Genomic DNA, 9,486 nt, shown 5'->3' on the forward strand with positions numbered 1-9,486 from the left:
ACTTGTCATAAAAGCATCATTTTACTGCAGAGAACTGCAGAGGAAAGCTGCCGTAAGAAGTAAGGACTCCAATTACATTACTATCAATATTTTAGGTCTGAAAGACAGATGTGGGAGCTCTTCAACCTTCCTACAAATGAACGCCACCATTTAAAATGCACTGTCAATACTGCAATATCCCTTCTAAATAACAACAGCAGAACTGTTTGATCTCTAACATAGATTTATATATACAGACAGGACTTGGGATAAAATACTTTTTAAATTCAAGTCAATGTCAGTTCAGAAGCACAGTTTCATTACTTCAATAAAAGCAGTATCAGATGATAAAACCATCCTGTTATTGAGCCCTGCCTGGTTGCATCACCGAGTGCTTCTCCCCTGCTGGAGTTTGATGCTGTGGGCACAGATGAGGCCATCCTGCACTGACAAGCCCTAAAGCTGCAGCTGGACTCACCAAGAGGAGGATGTCTGTTAGCAGTGACTGGCTGAGGAGAGCAGAAGCTCCGAGCTGAGCTCCCAGCAACTTCTGAGCACGCAGACTGCAAACTAACCCTGCGATCTCCATTCCATTTACTTAAGGGCATTCCGTGCTTTGAAAGAAAGGCAGTTACACAACCACACACACTCCCCCTGTCATGTGTTGCACAGAGCCTCGTGTAAGCACGTCTGAAGAAATGCACCTTTCACACTACGTAATAAGTGGCACCACTGCAACGAGACGACCCCTACTCTGTCCAACGCAAGAGACAGACACAGCTCTCTTTTACCATCAGCCCTCGTGTCCACACCAGGAGCTGCCCCAGGCAACACTTGCAGGGCAGCCCATTCCCACCCCACGTATGACAGCAGCATGACGGCATCCTCGAGTCCTCTCTGGATTCCATTCTGTACAGAGCTTCTGGCACAGCTTAGACTAGCAGCGCACAGAGCAGAAAAAAACAACGTGATTTTACAGAGCGCTTCTCAAACTCTGGCCTACCTCTGTGTGCCAAATCTACTTCTTGCTCTTGAAATGGACAGCAACACACCATCCCCCACAGGAGCCATGGTTCAGGTGGCATGTCAGGGAAAGGGCACGCTTTCAGCATTCACAGTAAGTGGGACCTTTAAGCTCTATGTACTACATCAATCATCTCCACGCTGGCAGACCTTTCCCATGCAGGCTGACGCCCAAACTGCAGAGAGAAATGGCAATCAGAGTTAACGCCAGGCCGGCCTCACAGCATCACAAGGTTTGCAACCGCTCCTGTAACAATGAGATCCAGCTCATGAGAGTTGGATTTTGTTTCCTCTAAATCTAAACACCTCCCCAGACAACATCAGGGTGGTTTCACATTATTTTCCAACCCCCTTTTTTTCCTTTTAAGCATTAGAGAAGTGAATAAACCTGCCTATTTTTAAGTAGTGCTTCAAAGGCCGTCAGCGCAACACCTGAAGATCTACTTCTAGAAGCATCTCCGTTTTACACAACGCATCCCTTCTCCTCTTTCCCCTCATCTTTTCCAACCCCCTTGAAATGAATACACATCAAGTGGATAAAGCAGTTGAATTCATTAACATCTAAGTGTGTTCTTGCAGACAGCTACCCGTTATATAGAATTAGCAATTAAGCACAAGTATTCCAACTACAAACAGCTGGAAGTCTGAAAGAGTCCTTTTTCATTTGGAGAACAGTGCAAGCAGTGCTCAAACACCCAGCAAAGTTCTCCATTTAAGTAAAAACTCCTCACCTCCTATGTCCAATCACAGCTTGCTTTCCTTCTCGTTCTCTCAATAGGAGCATTCTGCACGCAGGTCAATTCTTTTTTTAAATATAATAACAGGTTGCAAAGTTACAGAAACGCACGTGAAAGCTGAATAGATCGTCTTGTAGCACACAATTAGTGCTGTCAATGTTTGCAGGCACCTAAAAAGGACAAAATGCATCGAATCATCAGAACCTTCCACTTTCCTATCACCACTCCTTCTCCTTGCCATTTCCATCTCAGAGCTTAGACTGGTTTGGACTTTTCTGTCGGACGAGGGAACCAGGGGTTATGTTTAAAACTGAATGCACAGAGGTTGATAGCATCACCATCTGTGCCCTGAAAGAGGTTCCAAAATCCAATTTCTGATCAGCTCTTCCATTCTCCAAAGAGATACAAAGTCAGGATTGAGAAACAGGCATTCTGGAAGCAGGCAAATGAGATTGCCCCTGCAGGTGAGATTTCTCCAAAGAAACAGGAGGGCTGGGGAAAAAAACGCAGGCAATGGAAGATGCCAGGCATTAGATGCAGGACACATCCTAAAGACCACTGCTTATAAACCCTCTGAGCTGCTTACTAAACCCTCTGAAAAATCACCACACCGTTACCGAGCCAAAAAGGCCGTGCTGGGACCAGCTGTACCCACAACATCTGTCTGCAGTTCGTTCACCAGACGGATTTAAGCCACACAGCCCCTCCCCTGTGGCTTCAGCCTCCAACCGACTCCAATGAGTCTTTCCAGTTCTTACTTTGTGATTCCGATTGGCACCACATAACTCACCATCTGAGTTACAGCATCAAGGCACCCAACGCAGACCTGAAAGAAATCATGAGAGTCCCTCGGCACAAAGGCAGACACGCAGTGCAGCAAACACAGTGGCAAAGGCGGAAGAATGAAGTCCAGCAAAGCTACAGTTGATGGGAGAAGGGAATAAACCCTCAATTCCTCACAGGGAATTCAGGCATGAACCATGGAAGCAAAAAACCCGCAGAAAATGACAATTATGCACCCAGCTATGCTTACAGAACAGAAGTGGTCTCATTTGCCAAAGAAATTCAGCGTTCTGTAGCAACTAAAATAATTTCCTTCCGCTGCTGAAATGGTGAGCACCTCCATTTGTAAGTACGGCATGCCAAGACTAAAATTAGTCTGACTTGATGTTGGTCTCTGTATTTGCAGAAGTTCAGACCATCAGCAGCACAGGCATTCTTGTTCCTGCAAGAGTTGAAAGCATGATTCTAAAATATCCCTTTCACACGTAAATGGATGAAATAATTGAAAGAAGAACTGATCACACAAGACACCTCATTAACCCATTTTTCACCAACCCATCTGTTACCAGCCAGCTTGGTCAATTCAGTATAACAAACTGCCTCTCCTTCCTTTTAGCGCAAATTATGACATGTATGAAGATTTAACAGAAAACCACAGAAAACCAACCTTCCTTGCAGACGAGTCCCTCCTGCTCAGCAGACCTTTGAGCCGCACAGGCCGTTCAGCAGCTCGTTCGCTCCATCTTTTGGTAGAAGAAAGGACTGCAACGCTCTCGGGTCCCACCGAGAAGTTTGGGAGCCACACCTCTGAGCTCCAGTTTCCTGGAGGTTCACCCATCGAAGAGCAGTCTCCACGCCTCAGCGCAATGGCTTTTCAGGTTGGAGTCTGCTCCTCATTTTAAGAGCTCAGCAATAAGACAAAACAAGAAAAGAGGACGGCACAGAGAAAACACAAAAGGGAACGGGATAAAACAGCATCTGCAGACGAGGCAAATGACCAGGGAAAAAGTTGTATTTCAGCCCTGGAACCTCAAGGTCAAGACTCCGCAACCCTGCACTCAATTCTCACTCTCCAGCCCTTGCTTTAAGTGGACTGAAGAGAATTCCTCTAGTTCTGCCATAGCCTCCAACACTCCGTTTGCCAGTTTGAGCCATGGAAGTGTTTTCAGCCCTCTAATATTGCTGCCTTCCACTCATGAACCCTAACAGCTCAGAACATTTCTTTCCCCAGGTCTGGGAACGCGTTCAGCTATTTTCATCAGGTTGCAGACTCCTCTGTCTTAAAACAAGGCAAAACACCCCAAGGCAGCAGTGTGCTTTTTCCTCCTTTACTTTTGCAGCTTGGCATCCCTTCTTGCCTTCCCACCCACCTTTTAGGAGATGGCTGCAGAAAAGTTGTGTTTCTCAATGTCAGAAGAAACAGAAAATACACTCTCTATAGAGCACAGCATCACTCACTCAGACAGGCACCTGCAGCTGTGCAAACCACACTGTGTGCAGGCAGCAGGATTTCATGCACAAGAAGGTGTGCACAACAGGATGAGCAAGAGCATCCACTCCTGGAAGGAGCAGAGGGATGGCAAGAGCACAGCTGGAATGAGCACAAAGCCCAGCGAGCAAACGCTGGCTGATAAATTACTGCTTCATGGCTTCCTAACCACTCTCTTTCCTGCCTCATTCCCTCTGTGTTCATTTTCAGAAAAGGTGACTTGCCTTTCTGACGCTACAGAACAAAATCCTGATAGCTGCTTCACAGCAGTGTCAGCAACTCCTCCATTTCCATGTCGGCACAGCAGTGATTATCATCAGAGATCCTGGATGTGGTGTGGTTTAACTGAGACCCACTTCTTCATCCAAGGACCAACTGACATCAGCTACCTAACAGGCAGTGGAGCAAAAAGCACTTCACAGGCTTCCGTTACTAGGAAGACAGACTGGATTATATTCAAGGTGCAAAACTATGCCTTCACAAAGACAGACCTGCACACAGGTAAGACATCTGCTGAACGTGAAAGGGCAGGCATGTAGCCAAAGCAGCACTGTATGCACTGAACAGACTTCCAGAAGAATCATGGAAACCAGACCAGGAAACAAGGCAAACTTCACAAAGACAGAAGCAACAACGGCTTACAAAGGGTAGTAGGCAGAAAGAGAAAGAAAACAACTAACAGTCTTTTCACAGTTACTAACAGTCTTTTCACCTCTGATGACTATCAGCCTGCCTCTTCAATCAACAAATACCATAAGAGAACTACACTTGCCTACTTCATGCAGTCTACAAAGATGAATTCAGCCCTTGAAGCCACATTCAGTGCTAAGTAATTCCTCTTTGTTTACTACCATACATCTACAACAAGCTAAAGTATGAAGTCAGTTCAGCCACTCTCCAAGTAGCCATAATACAGCAATAGCCCTCCCTTGGTTAATTAAATATATCTCTATGAGAGAGCTAGGAGGAAGCTGCTAGGGAAGAGAGGCAATACTGGTATCCATACCCAACTTCTCCAAGATATATGAACCAAGAGTCACTGCTTTGGAAAGAAAGAAGCCTGAGAGAAACCAAGTGCTTATCTGGAAGCGATACTTTTCACACTGAAGGGCCAAGCCATTAAAAACAAATTCCAAATGAAATATTTCAGGTTGACAAATTGAGGATTGAATCTCATATTCTTCCCACTCTGCGTATATCAAGCACAGGGAAAGGGAAATTGTGCAAAACAAGGGCAGGCTATTCAAAGCATACAGAAAGTGTTGGGATGATAAACCACATGTGCACAGAATCAAACAAGCTGGTGTTCAACTGATTTTGTTTCTCTTTTCCTTCAATTTCTCCACTTTGCCTGCTCGGCTAATAAAACTTCAATCATAAGTGCAAAGCAAAGGCACAATTTAATGCTACATCAGTTATTATTGTGACACAGTGGTGCTCAACAGATCCCAGAAAGCTGTCCAGATGCCTCAGAAGCAATTAAGCTTTGATTGATCTAACTCACTGCAGCACGGCACGTGAAACGTTCGTTCAGAGACATTTGAATGATTCTATTATACAGAAGAGATGACTGCACAGAGATCATTTAAAATAAATGGTCACGTTATTTTAGCAAACGTTATACACAGTTCCAGGCCTATTGTGGTAACAGTTATGTCATTGCTTTACAAAGTAAACTAATGAAATAAATGACTGATAGGTAGCACTGCAGCGCTGGAAAAGTGAACTCACGCCGTGCATTTCTTGTCTACCACGACTTGTCTGGGTTTGGTGAGTTAATGTTACAACTGCAAGGCTGAACAAGAAGAGATCTCCTAAAAAGCGCATTGTTTCACTGGCTGCCAGCAAACTTAACAGGGGGCAGCTCTAAAACAGAGCATAACTACTCAGTACCTTGTTGCAAAACATAAGGACAAAGGCACCACCAACAGCACCAGGGGTTGCTGGCATTTGTTTTGGTGCTGTTTGTTTGGTGGTGGTGATGGCAGGTGTGTGTGTGTGTTTCTCAGTGCTTATGTGATACTTAGCCCTGTATGCCACACAGCAAGAGAATGTATTCCTTTTTCAAAGGAAGGTATTCTTCACAGGTTTCTTCTGTTAAATATTTTTTACCTACCTTAATTTTGGTCACAGTCTGAAGTTTCCAATCTCCACCCCAGACCACGTCATCTGCAGGGAATCAGCACTCTGCAGACTGTCTGACAGTGCTGATTAACAAACTTGCAAATGGAATAATACAATCACTCACTAGCTGCGGACCAGTGACAAGCATGTCTCTAACTAAAACACCTGGCATCTAATTGCAGCTGCTTTCTTTGTTGCTCACCTGCTCAGGGCTGCAAGCAAAGCTCCAGGTCGTTTCCATGTTGGTGCAAAAAGCACATCTTGTATTGCAGGGTCACACAGCTTTATCTGAGGATGGAATTGTTTTCCTCTCGCTTTAGAAGAGGACAAGAAAAGTTGGTCAGGTTCCAACCAGGAAGGCAGGGTCCAATGGCATCAACGCTTTAAATATACAAGTTCCAAGAAATATTTTTCCTAATTATTTGAATGCTTTGAAAAAGGCAGCTGCTAACAACAGCACAGAAGAGCAGAAGTTCTATTGCTATAGCCAAAAATCTCAAAAATCCCAGGCTCCCTTGTCTCTGGCACACAAAGGAAATCGCCCAAGGACGAAGCTAAGTTTCTCTTATCACAGTTACTGCAGGAATAGCAAAACACAATTACTAACCAGCTCCAGGAAGCACAGTAAAGGAATCAAATCAGTTCTGATAATCAATGCAAGGGAGAGAATTAAAGTATAGTACAGCATCCCTTCTTGTCTCAGGTAGCCTGCATTAACTCAATTTAAGGGCAATGTCAATAATTACATGAGTTTAAGAAACCTCTGTCACAGTACTACAGAATCTGCCTGTAAAATCACTAGCAAAGGTGCAAACACGATCAGGAAATAGAACTGAGGCAGAAACTATCACAAACAAATCAACAAAACCTGACATCCGAGCAGCATAAGCATTTTGCTCACATTTACCTCCCAAGCATAATTCTAGGGGAAATCCAGCTCCTGTAATCCACTGAACGATGGTCAAAAGGGCACTATTACAGCAGCTCTGCTCTAGAGTTATTTTTCTATTCCAGCAGTCACAGTATTACTGGTGGCAATAGCAGCGCACTCCATAAATCAGATGTTGTGTCATGACCTCTTTACTTTCACAGGCTGAATTCCGTGCCAGCAGTGAATTTTCGAGAGACAAAACCACGTACATTTCAGCTGCAGTATTTCTCCACCTAATTCACAGCTGCAGGAAGGCAAAAGAAGCCACACAACCACTCAGAACCCTTCACAACTTCTTCAAGTTCAAGGGAAACTAGTTGTAGGTGGCATAATTCAACTCAGGTGACAGAATCCATTTGCTTTTGGAAGAGTGCATTTACTCAACGCATCCTGGCTTTGATCAGGTCTTTTTCAGAATCTACTTCAGCAAGAGATGCTTAAAACTCACAAACTCAAGTTGATGTCAATATTAGGGAAATATTTTTACATCAACTACTTCTTGTTTTTGATTTGCTGTGTGCAGATTTGCCTCAAGGTCTTCCTCATCTCGAACACATACACACATTTAAGCCCAGAATGAGGCAGCAGAGAGCAACGGAACATATCTGTACCTTGTTCCTAATTGCTGTATACATGGACTTTGCTCAAATAATCATAGAACACTTTGGCTGGAAGGAGCACCTGTTTGGGGTCCCATGGTCCATACAGCCCCTCACTCCAGTTCATAAGCTCCCTTTAAGCACTGCAAGACCACACAAGGCATCTCTGGTGCTTTCTCTTCTCCAGGCTGAACAACCTCAGCTCTCTCAGCCTGTCTTCATAGAATAGTTATGTACACAGCAGCAAAAACTGGGTTTCACCAACACTTACAGCTTGCTCTGTAGCAACATAAACACTTGCTTAGCTTGTGATGTTCTCACACATCTGTACTCGTTTGGCATACATGCTTACGTTCATCTGGGTGATATTTCTCTGGCAGTCACTGCACACTGCCATAACCTGCACAAACACAAGAACGTGGAATGACATGACACAGAAATTGATTGAAGTTTGGATATTTGGAAACATTTTTTCTTGTTGATGGTCAAGTGATTTACCAATAACTGAAATCTGGCATTAAAACATGCCTTATTAATTGCAGTGTCAAACATTAACAATAGCTGGATGTCCTGACTTGCTCAAAGTGGACGCGAGTGGCTCCAACTTATATTTCTATTTGCTATCTCTTTAGGGCTGTAAAGCCCATTTAACTCGTCCTCCACGAAGCTTGTTGGCCATACAGGGATGTCTCCAGCTAATATTTCATGACCGACATGCAGTCGCTCTTGCCTATCATTTCTAGTAACAAAGAAACTTTATGTTACCATTGAAGAAAAAATAGAGCATTACTACCTGTATTATTCTAATTGAAGAAACTGACCATTGAGCAAACCTCTCACCTCGGTAAGGCAATAACTGCACTCAGACTGCAAACTTCTCACCTTGCTTTATTTTAGGCTAACATTCTAGTTCTCTTGGATGACACTGTTCTGAACTGGTTATGCCCGTTCTTTGGCTGCTTGATACCCACTCGTTCCACATTACAGCCCTCTAACAAAAAAGTAAGCTTGATATTTAGTACAAATAAAGAACTATTAAGTAGATGGCAGGATTTTAATACAGCAGATAAAGAACAAAATTTATGCCATCATGACACGATTTTTGGTAGCCAGAAGTCTGCGTTCTGACCTCTATTATATGGTGCACAGAAAGTGGTCAGTGGCTCAATGCCCAGAAGGAGACCAGAGGTGCCCCCCAGGGGCATGTACCAGGACCAGTACTTTTTCATAGCTTCATCCATCAGATCAACAGTGAGATTGAGTGCACACTCAGCAAGTTTGCAGGTGACACCAAGCCGTGCTGTGTGGTCAACACACACCCAAGGGACAGGATGCCATCCAGAGGCACCCAGACAGGCCCAGCAGTGGGCCCAGGAGAACCACAAGAGGCTGAAAAAAGCCAAGTGCAAGGTCTTGCACCTGGGTCACAGCAACCCTCACTATCAATACAAACTCCAGCTTTAGATCTAATGCTCCTCTAACAGACTACAGATGCTTTGCCAGCCTTGCTCAATGCATCTTCAGCCACAAAACCTCCCTGCTCCCACACTAGAATATCTTCTGGGTAAACTACATCCTTAAGCTTTCCTCTGGAGAAGATCAAGTCATTCCCTCTTCTCCCTACCTGGCGAGCAGTCCCAGTGGAGTCCTGTCACATACCCAGTTGCCCCAACATCCTGCTGCGCCTTTCTTTTCACCTCGTAATTCTGCTTTTCTGCAGTCACAACTCAGCCTTCACTCCAGAAACCCTACGTGCTTCACCTGCATTCTCCATCCATTTGCAATCCTTTGAGTTATCTCACTCAAACAACTTTCACCAAT

The sequence above is a fragment of the Meleagris gallopavo genome, chromosome 14, assembly GCF_905368555.1.
Source record: "Meleagris gallopavo chromosome 14, MGAL_WU_HG_1.1, whole genome shotgun sequence".
NCBI lineage: Eukaryota > Metazoa > Chordata > Aves > Galliformes > Phasianidae > Meleagris > Meleagris gallopavo.